The sequence below is a fragment of the Homalodisca vitripennis genome, chromosome 2 (genome assembly GCF_021130785.1).
Source record: "Homalodisca vitripennis isolate AUS2020 chromosome 2, UT_GWSS_2.1, whole genome shotgun sequence".
In the NCBI taxonomy this organism is placed as follows: Eukaryota; Metazoa; Arthropoda; class Insecta; order Hemiptera; family Cicadellidae; genus Homalodisca; species Homalodisca vitripennis.
In genome coordinates this window covers 74,264,089-74,282,102 of record NC_060208.1, presented here as the reverse complement: position 1 = coordinate 74,282,102, position 18,014 = coordinate 74,264,089, and positions in this window count along the sequence as shown.

The following is an 18,014-nucleotide window of genomic DNA, read 5'->3' as shown; positions in this document are numbered from 1 at the left end:
TCAACTATGCCTTTATGTGATTTGTTTGTTTTGGCAGCTTAGCAGCTTAGAATCCCTGATGTTCCCTCAACTTCCCCATGACACGTAGTTGATATGGCAATAAATTAACCCATAACATACCATTATCGGAAGCTGAATAAGGCAGTATTTGGCTAAATGCTTTAACGTATAAGTGACTGAGAGCTCTTGGAGCAAATGTGATCCACATGGTATTTCTAGGCCAACTTCCAATCAAGGTATATTTCCAGGAAATTGGTGCAGTGTGCTTTCTTCTATAATGTTTGTTGGCCCATCATTCTTACATACAGTTACAAAGAAAAACGTAAAACATATTCGTCAAGATTGGGCCTATTGAAGTGGTAATGTTTATGGTATCTACAAAGGTGTAATGTTTCTAGTGAAACAGAGTCATGGTATTAGAATACTGCACACGTCTTCTGTGTAAAAGTAATGATCCTTTGTCGTTGAGAAGGATCAATATGCAATATGAGAAGCAAGCATCAATATGAGAAAATTGAACACTGAATGACACAATATATCAGATAAATTTGTTAAGAGTGTTTGGAAAAGGTTATAAATAGATAGCCATTACGGAGAGACGTCTCGTACCTCACAGGATTCCAGTCAAGCTGTTTACCGTGGTCAATGTATTCAAATGGATTTGATATGTCGAGGAACAAATGTAATGTATATTCTACTGGTCTTACCCTTTTCTACAACCATATTGACTATACTTACGACAGTATGTTTTGTTGAGTTAATATTGATGTAGCCATACTCGTCGTCAGAAAATTAGTAATACTTGTACAGAAACTAAAGTATTCTGACTAAGAGATGTATTTGAAGTATTGTGATCAAAGCTCTCTTCTTTAGACGGCCCTGTAATCTGTGTAGAGTAGAGGTCGTCTTCCCTTAAAAAATGGACATACTTTTGTGCTTTTTGGAGGCGAGACAAGAATTCATTGATCAAGAGATGCTTTTTTAGTTGAACTAATGGCATAATTATTTGCATTGATAATTGTTTATGAACCAAACAGATAAGACACTTATATTGTTTGATTTTTTCGGCTAAATATTTCTTACCAGCTCTTTCCCAAAGAGTGGTGACAGTGACATTGCAGCAGTTGTGCACTCTCTCCTCCAGCGTTTATTTCCGGGTGTAATGGGTAAATTCCTTTCTCACAAAAATTACACGCGAGGAACTTGTTCACAATCCTTATTCCACAATCTACACTTTTTTACAAATTTTGGTTTCAAAATTGAAACACACTATTTGAAAAGTTCAAATACCTTAGCAGTTTGAATGACTCAATAAAATCGATGTATTTCTCTAGAAATCAAAATTTCTATCCGATTAATTTATTGATTACTTTTCTTGCACAAACCTAGATTGTTTTGCAGGGAAACACATCTTAACATAAATATTTTGATTAGGCGATGGTAATAATCTATCATTAATCATGTTAGAATGGTCTTTTACATATTAGAATAATTCAAGGACAACCCAATTTTGTGAAGCGTCGAAGACAGCAATGTGTATTCATACTGTTTTTGTTATTTTGGCCTTCGATTTTTGCTTTCTTAATAACCATCTGCCTCTTGGCCATATTGATTTTATGAAAAAATAAATACGCATACAAGGCATTTAAATTTGGAAGTCATTATTTATATGAAAGTATAAAAATAATATAAGTAGTTTAAGGCAAAGTTGTTTAAAACAACTTTATAAATCTGTTACGTAAAAAAATTTGGTAAACAATTGATCTATAAAGCGTTGATAAACGCCTATCGACTCATATTAAGAACGTAATATTTTAATTTTGATGTTTCGTATTTTACCTTTCCTAATTTACTGAACTAATCCTATCTTTCATTAATATTAAATATTCATAACCAGTCATTTATTGGATACTAACAAGTAATGATGAAGAATACCGTAAAGTAACATCCCAGGAAAATTTACAAATGACGTTCATTGCTCTCACCGAGGCGCGCCTTATCATTACAAAACTATAATGGTGTATTTAAATTTAACTTTAGTGTTGTGAAATTTTCTGATCTTCTCAAGCATATTTGAGTTTCCAATTTAAAGATTCACATATTAAGTTTGTAGGGACGTGGTTCTTCTTTCATTTGAAATTTAAGTAAGCCATGTTGTGAAAGTTTAACATAGTAAAACTAAGTACATAATGAATTTGTAGTTAGCTATAAACGCCCGTAATAGACCGTAGTACAGTATCGTATAAAATTATGTGTGTATGCATTAATGAAAGCGCATAAATAACCGTGTTGACGTTGTTGTAGTTGTGGTCCGGCGGATTTATTACTAAACGTGTATATAACTTTGATAGACAAAAGAATGATAGTAGATAATATTTGTAATAGATTGTTATTTTAATTAAACTATAAAGCCGTTACATTGTGCCACCTCAACTCAATGAATCAGTCCTGTTTAAATTAATTTTATTGATTCATTGCTTTACGATGGCATCACACAAACCGACGTAGTAGGTTGTTGGATTTGTTTTATTTTTTATTTATATGTTATTACATGAAATAACTATGAATACTTCATATACATAAACTATGATAACAGCCTTGTAGGTACCCTTGCGTTCAATGATTTTTACACAGTTTAGTGTGTAATCGACGTGCTCTCTTTGCTCACAGAGAGATGCTTTGCTCCGATATCGTTCATTTACTTAACAAAGTGAGCAGTTAACGTCATCGTGTTGATGTTTACCATGTTAATGTTACACATCTGTTAATAAAGAAAAGGGACATAAATGTCCAATAATAATATATAGAAATATATTTTATAATCAGGAATGGATAAAAGACCAATTTCTTTTCGTATTTCATTATAAAATGTAATATAATTTATACCAATATTTGTATTTGGAAATAAATCTTTGGGACCAGCAAAACCGTAAATATTCCTTATAAAATTGTCTGTAATTGTTTGACAAAATTTCATTTGTCCTAATCTTAGAGCTGGAACTGGTACATTAGTTCAAAAGCACAGTCTAGCGAAAATAAAATTGTACAGTTTCAAACTATAAATACTAACTGAGGTTTTTCTTAGAGAGTTTTTAAAATTGTGTGGGTAAAAAGCGTTTGTTTCGTCAGAAACATTTATTGTTTAAAATCACTGCACCATATTTAGTGTATTTGTGTTATTATAGACCTTAAAAAAGACACAATATAAATCTGTATAACAGTAATTTTCATAAAGGTTTAAAATATAGAATTTTACTTTGAGGCACAGTAGAAGGTTTCTTAACTGGCCTGCAAGATCGTGGATTTAAAACTTGTGACTACATTCTCTGGGGATGTTTACGGTTAGCGGGGCTTTTTGTGGTAAGGTTGTTTGGGATGACGGGGGGGGGGGGGGGATGGCAAGCCTTGCTGAGGTATTGTCCGTCTGTCGATTTTACCTCTTCTCTTCCGTCCGTCCACCGATAAGAATGTTAACTTATCGTGTCACTTTAACCTTACTAGTAGTTTCGAACGCTATTTCGTATGTTTAGCTGCAGTACGAGCTCTTCTGGTTGGATGTGAATTATATTTCTGGCAATTTTGAAATTGTATTGTAGCCACGTTAAAGAAAATACGTCAAAAGTGTACATTTATGACCTTTGTAATTTACTTCGATCTCAGTATTTTTTGCTCTATTTTTTATTTTCCCTTGTTTCCCTTGTTAAGAAAATATATATCACAGATTAAAGAAGCCTATTTCTACCAAAAAGACAACTAAGATCGGTTCTATAGTAAAAGTTAGATAGTAAATTTGAGTTTTATATCTAATACTTCATATTTATTACAAACATACAGTTAAAAGTACATTAACAATGGCACCATTTACGAGTTTTAAAGAACTAAATAATATTTTTAATATTTTAGAGCATTTAGAGCTGGAATTGTAAATTAGTTTAAAAGAGCTGTCCAGCGAACTTTTTCATCTAGCATAGTTCTTACCGACTACTTCAAAGCAAGTTTTCGGAGCAAAATTCTGACCTTCTTATGATTAGGAATATTAGTATATTTCTAAGGTAGTGTACTTACATAGTAGCTGAAATCTAAGAACGGCGTGAAAACTAATGGTTACTCCTTAAAAAATTAACAAATGTAAAGAAATTTAAAATAGTTGTTAAATTAATGTGTCGTTGTGATGCCATAAAACAATGTTTACACAGAACAGTTGATTATATTAAAAAACCTCTTTCAATCAATATGTCACAACTTTAGAGACCAAGATGGAATTTTTCACTAAGATGTTTATGTCTCTTTTCTTTATTTTTATAACAACAGATTTATAACATCAACATGCTAAACATCAACACGATGAAGTTAGTTGCTCACTTTGTGCAGTAAATGAACAATATTAATAAAAAGCATTTCCCTGTGCTTAAAACAAGCAAGTAGTTTACAGATTAAACCGGGTGAGAATTGTTTTTTAACTTACGTGCCAAGCTTATAAAGCTTATAATTTACTAGAGAAGTGTGCATGACAGCGTTATATTAACACTTTTTTCAAGAACCTAGAAAGATTCCTTAAATATTCAGCACTTTAACACGCTCTGCTTGTCTATAACATTTAAACGCAAGTGTGTCCTACACAGCTGTTATAAAAGTTTTATCACGTATTCATACTCATTTCATGTAATATATATATATATATCATGCATACAAGTGTATATAAAGCTAACACAATCCAACAACCTGCAACGTCCGTTTTCTCCATAACATCGTAAAGCAAAAAACAAATAGAATTAATTGAAAATAATCTTATTTATTGATTTGAAGTGGTGCAATATGACGGTTTTATAATTTATTTAAAATCACGATCTATTACCAATTGTTTGTCTATAGAAGGTAAATATATGTTTGGTAATAAATACCAGAACTCAACTTCAACAACGTCAACACGGTTATTAATGCGCCTTCATTAATGCATACACATAATTTTATACGCAACTGTACAACGTAATGCATCGGTCGATTGCGGGCGTTTATAGTTAACTACAAATTTATTTTGTTTTTAGTTTTACTATCTTGAACTTTCACTAGATGGCATATTTAAAATCCAAATGAAAGAAGAACCACTTTCCTACAAACTTAAAACAAGAATCTTTAATTTGGAAACAAATATATTTTAGAAACTCAAACATTTCACAACACTAAAATTATGTAAAATACCGAATAATGAAAGATACACAGTGAGATAGATCATTACGTTGGCTGCGGTAAATGTTGCTAATTGTAGTTTTGTAATGACACGGCGTGCCTCTGTGAGAGCAATCAGCGTTGTTTGGATTTGTCCTATGGATGTTACTTTCCGGTATTCTTCATTATTACTTGTTAGTTTGGAGTAATTGATCTTACAATCATAAATCCACGCATCATTCAACTCTGGGGTCTAGAACGCAAATCAACATATAATTATGTCAAAAGGATTATAGGAATAACACTTGTGAATTATTTAGGCAACTATCAGTTATGAAACGGTCGTTCTTCCATAGAAAATTATTGGCTGACCGTTAACGAATCTATTATTTTAAAGGGGTGAAAAATTTTAATTTCTCCCTCCCTTACAAATAAATAACTGGTTATCAATATTTAATATTAAATTAGGACATGTGACTAACGAAAAATCAAAAACAAAATGGTAAGTCCTTAATATGAGTTGATAGCCAATTTTCTAAGCTCTATGGTTCGTTTAACCTAACCAGTTCTTTTACTTATTTTGTTACGTAATAGGTTTATAAAGTTGTTTTGAAAAACTTAACCTTTAGTTACTTATATGTTTATCCCTTCATATAAATACTGGCTTCCAAATTTAAATCACTTGTATGCGCATTCTTTTTTGCATATCGAATAGTGCTGTATAGTCATTATGGCATCATTGCTGTCTTCAACGCTTTGTAAAAATGGGTTTCCCTGAATTATTCCAGCATGTAGAACACCAACATTCTTACATGTTTAATGATAGATTATTAACATAGCCTAATCAAAATATTTCTGTTAAGATGTATTGCTCTAGAAGACAATCCAGGTTAGTTCAAGTAAGGCAAAGCAATAAAGGAATGACGATAAGTGAATCGAATAAGAAGTTTAGATTCCAGAGAAATATATGGTTTAAAGAAATATATTACCGATAGTGAATTTAAGTTGATTTACTAAAATATATTTTAAAATACCACTGATTCAAGATGCTGAAGTATATGTTGTTTCCAAATAGTACTTCAATTTCAAATGTTTCTGATACTGTATGGAGCATCATAATCATTAAACAATAGAACCAAATCAATTCAAAGGGTTGGAAAAAACTATAGAAGGTGAGATGAGGATTGCGAATTAGTTTAATACATTTTCCCCACATATTGCTTGTAAGAAAGGTATTTGCTCATTTCACCCGCATTTAAACCCTGGACGAGACAGTACACAACTGTATCAATGTCACTGACACCACTCTTTGAGACGAGCAAGTTGGAAATATTTAGAAGGTCCCAGCTAACAAATGGGTGTTTTTATATTTTGTTTAGTAATTTCTACCCTGTTTTAGAACTAAAATAACTGACAGTTTAAGGAGGAATGTACTTCATTTTATATTCTAAACATATTTTAAATAACATTTGAATTTGTGTGAAGATAGTGATTGGCAGGATACCATAAAACATTGGCGTTTTATTGGCTTTAACACTGCTGTAACCAATAACTTGATTCACTATCAAGTTTGTTCTAATATATGTTCAAAATTGTAACATATAATCCGAATAACAAACTTCCTTCAATCTTTAGATACTATTGGGGTTTGAGAAAACAATAATAGTCAAACAAATATTTACTGTGGAGTATGTAGCGCTCTTTTATAAAGTTTACACACATGACAAATTCAGTCAGGCTACCCTAATATGTTTCTAGGTTTAGTCACAAAACTGATTTTACTGTTGCTTTAGTATAAGGAATTAATTAAAATCTTGTTGAGTTCAAATTAAAAAGTCTAAATGTGTCTTCAATCCAAAATTACGGTACATTCACAATTTTGCAAGGCTTTTTAGCTGATTCCACACTCTGTTCCGAATTCCATATATTTATCTCGTTGGAGGGGGGGGGGCGTAAATAAGCCAGAAAATAAATAGACTAATTTCCAATTCTATTTACCTCTGTCATGAAAACCAGAAACCTTGAGGTATTACAACCTTGTTTAAAAAGTGATATCTGAGATATGCATTGGGTGATTATCATCGGTTGACCTTTCACGGAACTAATCACTGTCATATCACTAATCAATCCGGCTTGTTGACTGATGGGCAATTTACGTTTGGCACCACTCTGACCGATACGCAGATATTCCAAGTGGTTTAACAAATCTGATGTGCGGTCAGGGAAAGTATCAATTAAACAGATTTTACCATGGTTGTTGATGACCACCCATTATACAAAAATTATAGAAACTCATTAATATTATAATTGTAATTATTGGTTATTATTATAACTCAGAATTAAATATTTTTAAAACATAAATTATCGTCTAAAGTTTGTGGAATCAGAAGATACATAATTTGCCAATAACATAGATGCCAAATCTTTTTTTTACATTTTAGTCGTTAACTAATTAACGTTGATGTCAGTACACATTATTCTTAACACATTTTCTTGGCCATCATCTGTCTGCACCAACATAACCAGCAAAACTATAGAACTTACGATTAATGATATGTTTAAATTAAATTAAAACACAGTGTAAACCATAAAAGCTACGAAGATAATGAAATTGACTATAGAAAAAAGAACTCGCCTTCCAAATCAAAAGCACTAACATGATTGGAGTGTCATCTGAAACGTAAGTTAGTTACCCAAAAAAATATATTTGTATTATCAACAATTTCGTGACATTGGGATAAACTACTCATGTGTTTTTAATTAGCATTAAGTGTTTCAAATAACATCATGTATTAGGTCTCATCCATGCTATTTTTATGTCTAAAATATTTTATATTTGATGCTGATTATATCTGGAAATAAATGGAGTGCGTCATTCATAAATAGTCATTTCCCTGATCGGTCACCACTAAATACGTGTTATGGATGTACGAGTAAATATTGCACCCTCTATTCCCTTATGGAAAGGCACTAATAGCAAGAATAAAAGTACCTAAAGCAATAAGATTAAAGCATTTCATAGTAAGTTTAGCATACTGTACAAGTATTATAGTAATACTGAATCTCACCGAAATTATAAATCATGCCAATCATTTCTTGACCAATTTTGATTTCCTTTGATATAGTTAGTTGACCTTTCAGACATGACTGAGTTCAGATTTTATATGAAAGCTAAAGTCAGTACCATGGCTTAATATTACCACTATTGAAGAATATCACTGTCTTGATATCTCTCTGTCTTGGATTACAGTAAAGAAAATTCATAGCATGTTTCAGTAAGAGTCGTAATTTTCTCATGTCATGAGTCATGAGTGAAAAATAAGTCAATTGCATTTTCGACCAAATGAAAGGTCAAAATAATTCCAAAACAAGGGTTACTGTAACTTAAAACCGGTAAGAGTATTAGATCGCGAGTAGTTTCCGCTACCTTTCAATTATTGCTTCACTTCAGTAGCACTTGGTTTTCTTTTGTCTTACACTGTAATCTTACACTCTTCTGTAGTAACACGCTGTTTTTGATATTAAAACGTGTAATAATTTACAGAGAAATTTCACAGTTCTTACTAAATTTAAAACAACGAACAATCCCGTGAATCAGTAAAATAGAGTCCGAGAGCTGAGAAATATTTCTTTCTTTAATTGTATTTGAAAATTAAATAGTGAAAAATGCTTAAAAACGATGATTTTGTACATAAATTTCCCAGAATCATCATTTTCCCCTATCGAATCACTCCGGTAAATTAGCCGGATACATATCTTAATTTATTTTTAATCCTCACATTCTTACTTTTGTTGTGTTTAATGCCTATGAAATAAACACCTATGATGTATTTTAAATGATGCACGGTAACTAAAAATATATATATACACACACATATACCGTTGAAAACATTGTACTAATTGCTAACTAGTGATTTTCTTGTCAACTTTTAAAACTATACTGATTATTTTATAATTTGACTTTAAACATTGTCAACAGGCGCCATTTGGTTTGTAAACAGAAAATCATACTAGTATTTTATAATTTTCCTTTTATACACTACTACCTACTTTTAAATTTTTGTATATTTACCTTTACTAATTATAGAGATATTAATTTGTTTTATAGAAGTACAAAATGGTAACTGGCGACTAAAAAATATAAAATATTTTATACATTTGTCTTTGTAAACAAACCTTCTTGTTGGAGTAAAACATCTATTGTAATGAATATAAAAATAAATGTTAGAAAGAGGAAGGAAATAAATATTTCTTATTTAGGCTACACGTGTCATTGTTAACTGTGATTGCTTTTGCGCTGTTTGATATTTTAACCTATAAATAGGTCTATTCAAATAAGTTATTTAAAGGTAGTCGACGTGGAAATATTGAATAAACTATTGCTACAAGGGTGAGCCTCTTTAATAAAACATTATTATATACACGTTAGGAGCTTCTACATTTGACTAAAAGTTTTAACAATGTTACTACGCCTGTAAAGTTTATTTCTATTTCAATGAAGTAAACCTAATATTGAAGATTCATTTACCTTTAAACCTCTGTTATAATGTTATATAAACATTATTTTATTAAGTACTGTTATTCGTTAACATTTTTCGACATCTCTCAAAGCTTTAAGAGATCGGCCATTAAAAGTTTGGAAAAATAATGATTATATATAAGCTATAGTGAAAAAGCTATTGTTTCAGAATTATCGGTTTATTTACGACAATGTTAGTTTTTGTGTTTTTTTTCGTAAGATTTTAAGATAGAGGGGACACAGAGTTTTAAGTAAAATACAACATTGCGAGAATGACTGAGAACTCAATAATTGTCATAGTTCATAATAGATTCAGACTAGACGTGTACAAAGACAGTATTCATACGTTACTTGGTTGAGTTCGTTAGACAGTTTAATCAATAAAACTTTCAAGATTGCGGTTTCTTGGAAGTAAAAAAAAAAAAGTAAAGAATGTCTTATTTTACCAGGCGAAGTTAGGGCTAAGAAGCCCTCTCTAACACTTAACCTGGGGACCAACGGCTTAAAGGTGACTTCCGAACCACCACCAATGGCCGGGCAGGCGGGCCGCTTGCAAGGACAGGATCGCTCAGCGGTCACCTGTCCAAGCAGCAGGCACGCTCGGCGTTGCTTGATCTGGTTATCTTGCGATAACCGCCGTACCCACTACACTGCGCCATTGGCAAATCTGCGAAGTAGGCAGAATTGTATATCCTGCATTTCAAATAAAAATAGAGCCTTTCCATAAATTACCAAGCAGTGTCAAGCAATATTTATTATTGTGTATTTGATGATAACTCTCACAGTTTCAATATGGCTGTTAAGTTTTTATTTTTTATCTTGATGATATTGCCGTCAGTGGACCTACGTGCTACCCCCTGAGTGAATAAGCCTTACTATTTTTATATATGACCTTACTCTGGGGCCGGACAGACAAAGATTACAGTTACTCTAGTACGTATCATATTCTCCCTCATGCCCATATAATAATAGATTATCCTAGCAGAGGTTATAGCAGTAATGGATTAAATTCATAGTATTTTCCTCCCCTTGTGATTTTATACAACAAAACTTTATTACTGTGAATGAATAGTTAATCCTGTCAAATACACTGTGGCTACCACGAGGTTTTATATCGCTCTCTTGTATTGTACTATTTGATATAAGCATATAAACATATGAGCAATATTTATGTCACAGTACACTGGTGTTTAACTTTACCCCATTACTTATTCAAAGGACACTTAATGCTAATTTGCTGATTCCGTATTATCTAATCTATATATTTTATTTGAAAGTTTCAGTCCGGATTGTGCCCAATTATCTTTACTAAATTCAAGTTTACCAGCTTTATTTAAGGTATTTAAAAGCGTATTATTAAATACGCTTTCTTTAAAAAACACAAACTAGGTAATTGTATCTTAAAGTCGAAAAATAACGTTTGAAGCTGAAAAAATCTAGGTAGTTAATGATTTAATAACGTAGATGTATTAGTTAGTACATTTAATGTATTTTTCTTAGAATTATAATCTACCTTATTTCTGTATTAATCTAATGTAATGCAAATAATGATTTAAATTAAGGCTCGAGCTATCTTTGCAATTTATAAGTTTTTTAACGGAGTAAATCTCAAATATATATATATATATATATATATATATATATATATATATATATATATATATATACTTTAATAATGTTTATAAGCATAATTACTGTTTCTTTACAAGGGCTTACTCTGTATATAAGTGAAATTATGTTTAGTATGCATTATTTCATAGGTCTCAATTGTTTCCAAAATTAGGTTATTTTTTTAAAATTTAATATCAATCAGCATTTCGATGCTAATTTCTTTTACATAAACACTTATACTAAATGGACGTTTTTTTTTATTAAAAACAAGTAATCACAAATTTAACATCTTTTTTCATTTGTTTAAAATCGTGTTGCTTTTGGAAATGTCACTATGACTTACTGAAATCAATCTTATAAAATGTATGTAGTCTTGAATAAATGTAACAACAGATTTTAATATAAAACGTGTTATAGGTCATATTTTATTTAGTTAAGTTCTGTTATGATTTTCTTACGTAGATCTCAAAAGCCCCATTGTAATGTATTTGTACGTAAAGCTCTTAATATATTTAATCTTCCATGTTTTTTGTAATATATAACCGTTTATGACAAATATTAGAGTTTTTACATTATAGATTTGCTAACGCTGAGCTAATAATTCACCAGGAAATAACGACTGCTTCATAACTGAAAGATGCAAGAAAAGTTTTATTAATATAAACCTGTTGACATAAATATACTGTTGATTTTTGTTATAAAATTCACAGTTGAATGATGCAGGGGATTGTAAGGATCATTCCGCACTATCGAGTAATGATGAAACACACCGGGAAGTAACTTCCCTAGGAAAATTTCAAAATTACATTCATAGCGCGCCGTATCATAAAATAATAATTGAACACCATTTGGCATAATAAAACCGGTGATCTACCTCTTCTTTCAGTATTGTTTTAAAATAAAACTTTAGCATTGTAAAATATCTGAGTTTTCTAAAGTCTATCTGCGTTTCCAATTTAAAAACTCATACTTTAAGTTGGTTGGGAAGTGTCACTCTTCTTACATTTGGAATTTACGTAAGCCATCTTATGAAAATTTCAGATAGTAAAACTAAGTACAAAATCAAGTTTGCAGTTAACTACAAACGCCCGCAATATGTCCAAGCATTGCGTAGTACAGTAGCGTATAAAATAGAGTGTATGCATTATTGAAGGCGCATAAATAACCGTGTTGACGTTGTTGTAGTTGTGTTTTTGGCAGATATATTACCAAACACACCTTTACGTTTGATATATAGAAGTAAAGGTTGCTAATAGATAATATTTTTAACGTATCGTGATTTTAGTTTAATCATAAAGCCGTCATATTGTACTACTTGAAATAAATAAATCAGTTCAGTTTCGATTAATTTATTGTACGAGTATTTATTGCTATATTGTGGCGTGACTAAAACAGTTTTGTTGAAACTTTGTTAGCTTTACTATTTTTCTTTGAGTACATGAAAAAAACTATGAATAACCGACGATATACAATATTTGACAACAGTTGTGTCTGCCACAATTGCCTTAAAATCTCAGAGACAAGCGGAGAGTGCTTAAGTTCTGAATATCTAAGTATTTTTCAAGCTTCATTAGAGAAAATGTTACTATAACACAATGTTGCTTCCTTGTGGACTTTATAAGCTTGGTACGGATATGTAAAAATTAATTTCAACTCTGTCCAGAAAGTCGCGGTCATCAACGTGCTCGCTTTTCGTGCAGTGAGGTTTTTTGTCAATAGCGTTCATTTACTTCACAAAGTGAGCAACTAATGTTATCATGTTGATGGCACAAGTAAACTTTCGTCCAAATCTGTTATGTTGGTCAATGATTTTAAATTGTTCATAACGACTTTGAGAAGACTAATCCAAGCAGTTACAGTTCCTAGATTAATACTATAATACTTAACATTAATACATAGCTAATGTTAATAGTGATAAAACATAGCAGTAAAACGTGATTCACCTTCAACATGAATTTAACGTAATGTACCACTTCATAATCTTTTTATGAATTACGATTATTTAAATGTTATCCTAAATGTAACTACTTTTAGAGATAGCGATTTTTTGTTGCATATATTGACTGGATCGCTGGATGTTAGGGGTTTCAGAACTATTATTTTACTATCAAAGACTTAAAAAGTAACCAAAGATATTTTTATAAGCAAATAATAAATTAGTCATGTTTGGTCCAATATTTTTAATATTTAAGTATTTGTTGGAAATATTTTGACAAAACGATTCTTTTTAAGCAAATCTTATTCCATATTACCATGAGACGAGACAAATATATATATGTATACACTTTTGAAAATGTAATAATTGTTATATATGTACTGATTGCCTTATAGTTTGAAGAATTAAAACACTTTATTGAGCCTTCAATTTAAACTATCCAAGGCCAGACAAATGTATAAATTTTAAAACATTCTGTCTCAAGTATCTTTAAAATTAGCTACTATATAACTTACACTTTGCATCTCTTTTCAGTTTCACGCATTGCAATCCCTTTAAGTTGTTTCTTATTGTAGGAAGGCAAATTACTTGTTTAAGTAACATATTATTTAAAATAAAAATCAATAAAATTGAAAATATTCTAGTTTTTTAAACTTATTTTTAAAGTTTTAAAAATGTAATAATACCCTTTACGAAAGTATAATTTGCTTATGTTTTATTTGCCGTTTACAGAGTTAAAAAACGATGTGTCTGACATGATTACGTTTGGAATTTTCAGATTTTAACCTCTACATTTGGCACAAACTTTACATAAAATATTATTGAAAATTTTAAAATAGATTCCCTGTTAACACAGTTTAAGAGCGATTATTTTTTTCTTTGTTAAAGTTCCAGTTGTTGTGTTTAATATACATTTAGGGCAAATGTTTACACACACTCTGTATAACAAACATATGTTTACAATAATATTATAATGTTTTATTTACTAAAACAGATGGCTAGTCTTTCTTAATTTATAACGTATTTCTCATGTCGGTATGATGTTTCATAAGACGTAGTTTGATTATTTCATGTAGTTTACAGAAATCTTCACTAGAAATTCTAAAATACTGGTAATATTTGGCAATATATTTCTAAGTCTGACGTCAACTCTTGGCAAAGATACTCTCCACATGTCTGAAACAACACGTAACCGACATTATTTACTGTATTAGTTAAAACTGTATAACGGTAATAACTTAACATATTTTATAAGTTAATTTTCTGCGTACTCTTAGACAATGTTTTGTGACATAAAAACAATTATTTACGTTATAACAAACTTCACTTATGTATTATAACATTTGATTATTGTAAATTTATGTAATATTTTATTTTAAAGCGAGTCTTTAGACGTCAACATAAGACCAAAAAACTTATTTTTCTTATCATTAAATCTATACCTCTTCAGTGGAAGGTAATATCCACAATAAATATAGTGTCATGATTTTATCGCATCGGTAATAAGTTTTTTAGACATTTTAATTTGTTAAGACTAAATTAATTTCAACTGTAACAATTTTCACGTATTCCTTTGCTTGAATACATAATTAGGTAACGTTGCATTGTGGTGAAATGTGTAGATTTTATTATTGTTTATTATAAGGTAACTTTATCGCTACAATTTCCATGCTTCCATTGCTTGATCAAATAATGTAATGTGTATTATTAAGCCAAAACGTTTATATTCATAATTTATTCATGCTAAATGAAATTTGCCGCTAATTTTATAATTTGCCGTTTGCTAGGCAAGATACTAATATAATGTCCTATTGTGTTGAAATGTATAGATATCATGATTTTTTCATTCGAAAATAATTTAAGGTTAGTGGTGTTCATGTATTTTTTTGTTATAACAAAAATAGGCATTACACCTTTAGTAAACAGAGCTGCTCCCAATGTCGAGGTCGAGGCGGCTAACAGAACTGGTCATTGAGTTACTGTTTGTGAGTCATTAAGAAAAAATTATAATACAGTTTATAAAATATTGATTTTTTAAAGCTAGTTAGGCTTAAATAACAGTTAAATTTACTATTGTAATTAATTAAGCCTCTTAAAAATTTTATATTTACTTAATGTATGTAAAATTTAAAATCACACAAATAAAAAAAGAATAATTCAATTAAAATATATTTGGAAAGTATAGTCTTAAACTGAAGTTATAAATATTGTCAATCATTACTTTTCAATTATTGTGGGTATTAATAGTATAAAGGCTTTAAATTCAAGCCCATTTTGAGAATCTAAACCACGTAAGGGTCGACTAGATAAATTGATAAGTTTTATAGAAGCCATGAAAGAATTTCATACGGATGCCAGTTTGCTTCTAATAGTGATCAAAATGTATTAGTGGTACACAAAGTAGAGCTGTTTTAATTTCTAACGTTAAGCCTTTGCCTACACCTAGATTGTAGAATTAAGGCAATGGTAGTTCATAACGTGTTTAATAAATCTTAATTATTTATTTCATTAATATTTATTTCAAAATGTCAGTTTAGGGAACTGACAAGTTCTGATGACACTCAAATAATGAATTGCCAAACAATTTTTATTTCAGTGGTAGTGTTGTAGTACGAGACATATCATTGCAGGATTGCCATTATTATTTATTAATAATGCGACGCGTGATCTCAATTGATAACTTTTATATTATTTTTATTGCATGGAACTAATCCTTAAACAAGGACTCTAAACTCTCGTGCCTATTTCGTGCTTTAAAGAATAGTTTATTTGCCACGACCCAAGCGTCATTGTATGTGCACTATGACAAGTCTCCAACTTCAATTGCCAGTGGATTAATAAAATAAAGGCCAATACCGTACAGTCGTTCATTCGAAACAAGAAATGCGTCGACGTAGGCCTTGAGTATAAATAGTATCTTTTTCAATAACTAGAAAGTTCCATTTATAACGAAACAGAGTTCCATAACAAGCGGAAATTAGAGTGGGCCTGGACAAGGGAAGTGAAGGTATACTCGTACAACCCTAATACTGTCACCAATAATTCTTGGTCGATAAGACTTTAAGACTTTTATTACACATTTTCCGTTTCTATGATACTCCGTTATATCAGATTATTTGTATGTACGCAAGATAAAGATGGTGCATGTCCCTCCATGGGATTTGACTGTAAATTAGCATAGTCCATAACTCAGTGAGATATCTTAAACTTAAGTTGACCTATACACATCCAACTGTGCATATTTTGCTTAGCTATCATTAAAAGCTCTGTCAAAAGTACTCTTATGTATGCCTATTTATCTATGAGTATGTTTCCGCTGAATTTTTTAGAACGAACTGAGATATGGATTTGAAACGTACGTAACGTACTTCAAACACGTACACGTGTTTGTGGGAACGTATGTACGTTCTATTTAGACAATGTAGTGCTTGATTATGGTGTACAGGTCCGTGTTTGGGTTTTGGTTGAGCCTTTACATACACCTAACGATCCGGAGGATATCTTGACAATGTTTTCATAATGTAGACTCATCCTTGTTCAAGAATGCTTGCTGTCCATTCATATGCTTTGAATGAGCATCAATGAAGTCTATCACTCAGTTTAAAAATATGCCTATATTTTCTGTTCTGTCTTCCTGGGAATAGTAAACTTTTTCTTTTCTGTCTGATTGTCTCTGTCCGTTGGAAATCTCGTGAATGAGGTGAACTCTAGACTGAACATTTTGCATGCAACTTAGAGAAGCCTGTTACGTGACACATGGTGACTCACTCATATTGTATACCAATTTAGACGTCAAAGTGTTAATAACGAATACATCTAATACATATAAGGTAACAGGCTCCGCATATGCACCGATATAGCCGGTTTAGCAGATCAATGCTTGTAAAAGCAAGGACACTCTCCACAGGCTGACAAAATAGAGTAAAACTGTCCACATCTGCTACAAGATCACATCTTTCTAGATTTAATGCCAATAATGTATAAATCCATAATGTCATTGACATGAGATATCCATAAGGTTCTTTTATCATATTATGTGAGTCGCCGAATTATTTTATTTTGAACAAGCGGTGCATATCTGAAGCAGATTTTAATCAATTGCTAGTTTTCATTTTCATTTACACAAACACCGTTTTACAAGATACGTGGTACTTTCCCATTATACTACATAAGCATAAAAAGCCTGTTACATGTTGTATTTTTATTGTTTCTTTATCTTGGAACTTTCTCATTAAAATGTCATATAATATTCAGGCATAATTATAAAATGTTTGTTTTTAATGGTTTTTTTTAGTTTTAGGTCAAAACATTGCGTTTACTTAGCAGTACTTGTTTACATAGCACAAGTTTTACATGAAGCGTTTATGTAGTGTTTATTTTGGCTAAACTGTTACTGATGCTAAAGGACATCTGAATATTGTGGTTTTATACTAACCTAAATATTTTGTTTAAGAGATAAGAAATGGAGTTCTTTATATTACTTGGAGTCAAAAATTCAATAGCAGGTAAGAACAGTATGATGGACGCTGCTTTACTGAAACCAAAGGAATTAAATTATGGAGCAATAAAGAAGAAACAAAAGTGTAAGTTATATTAAAAGTTTTGTTTGGCAGTAAATACTGTACAGCAATGTGTACAAACTCCGTTGTGATATAATGCAATTGTATAGTTGAAAAAACAGAACAGATATGAACTAATGTCTTTTTTCTACAAGACATATTTTCACTATCCAGAAGACATAAAGCTATTAAATGAACCATTTTTTATATTTAGCTGGCCCTT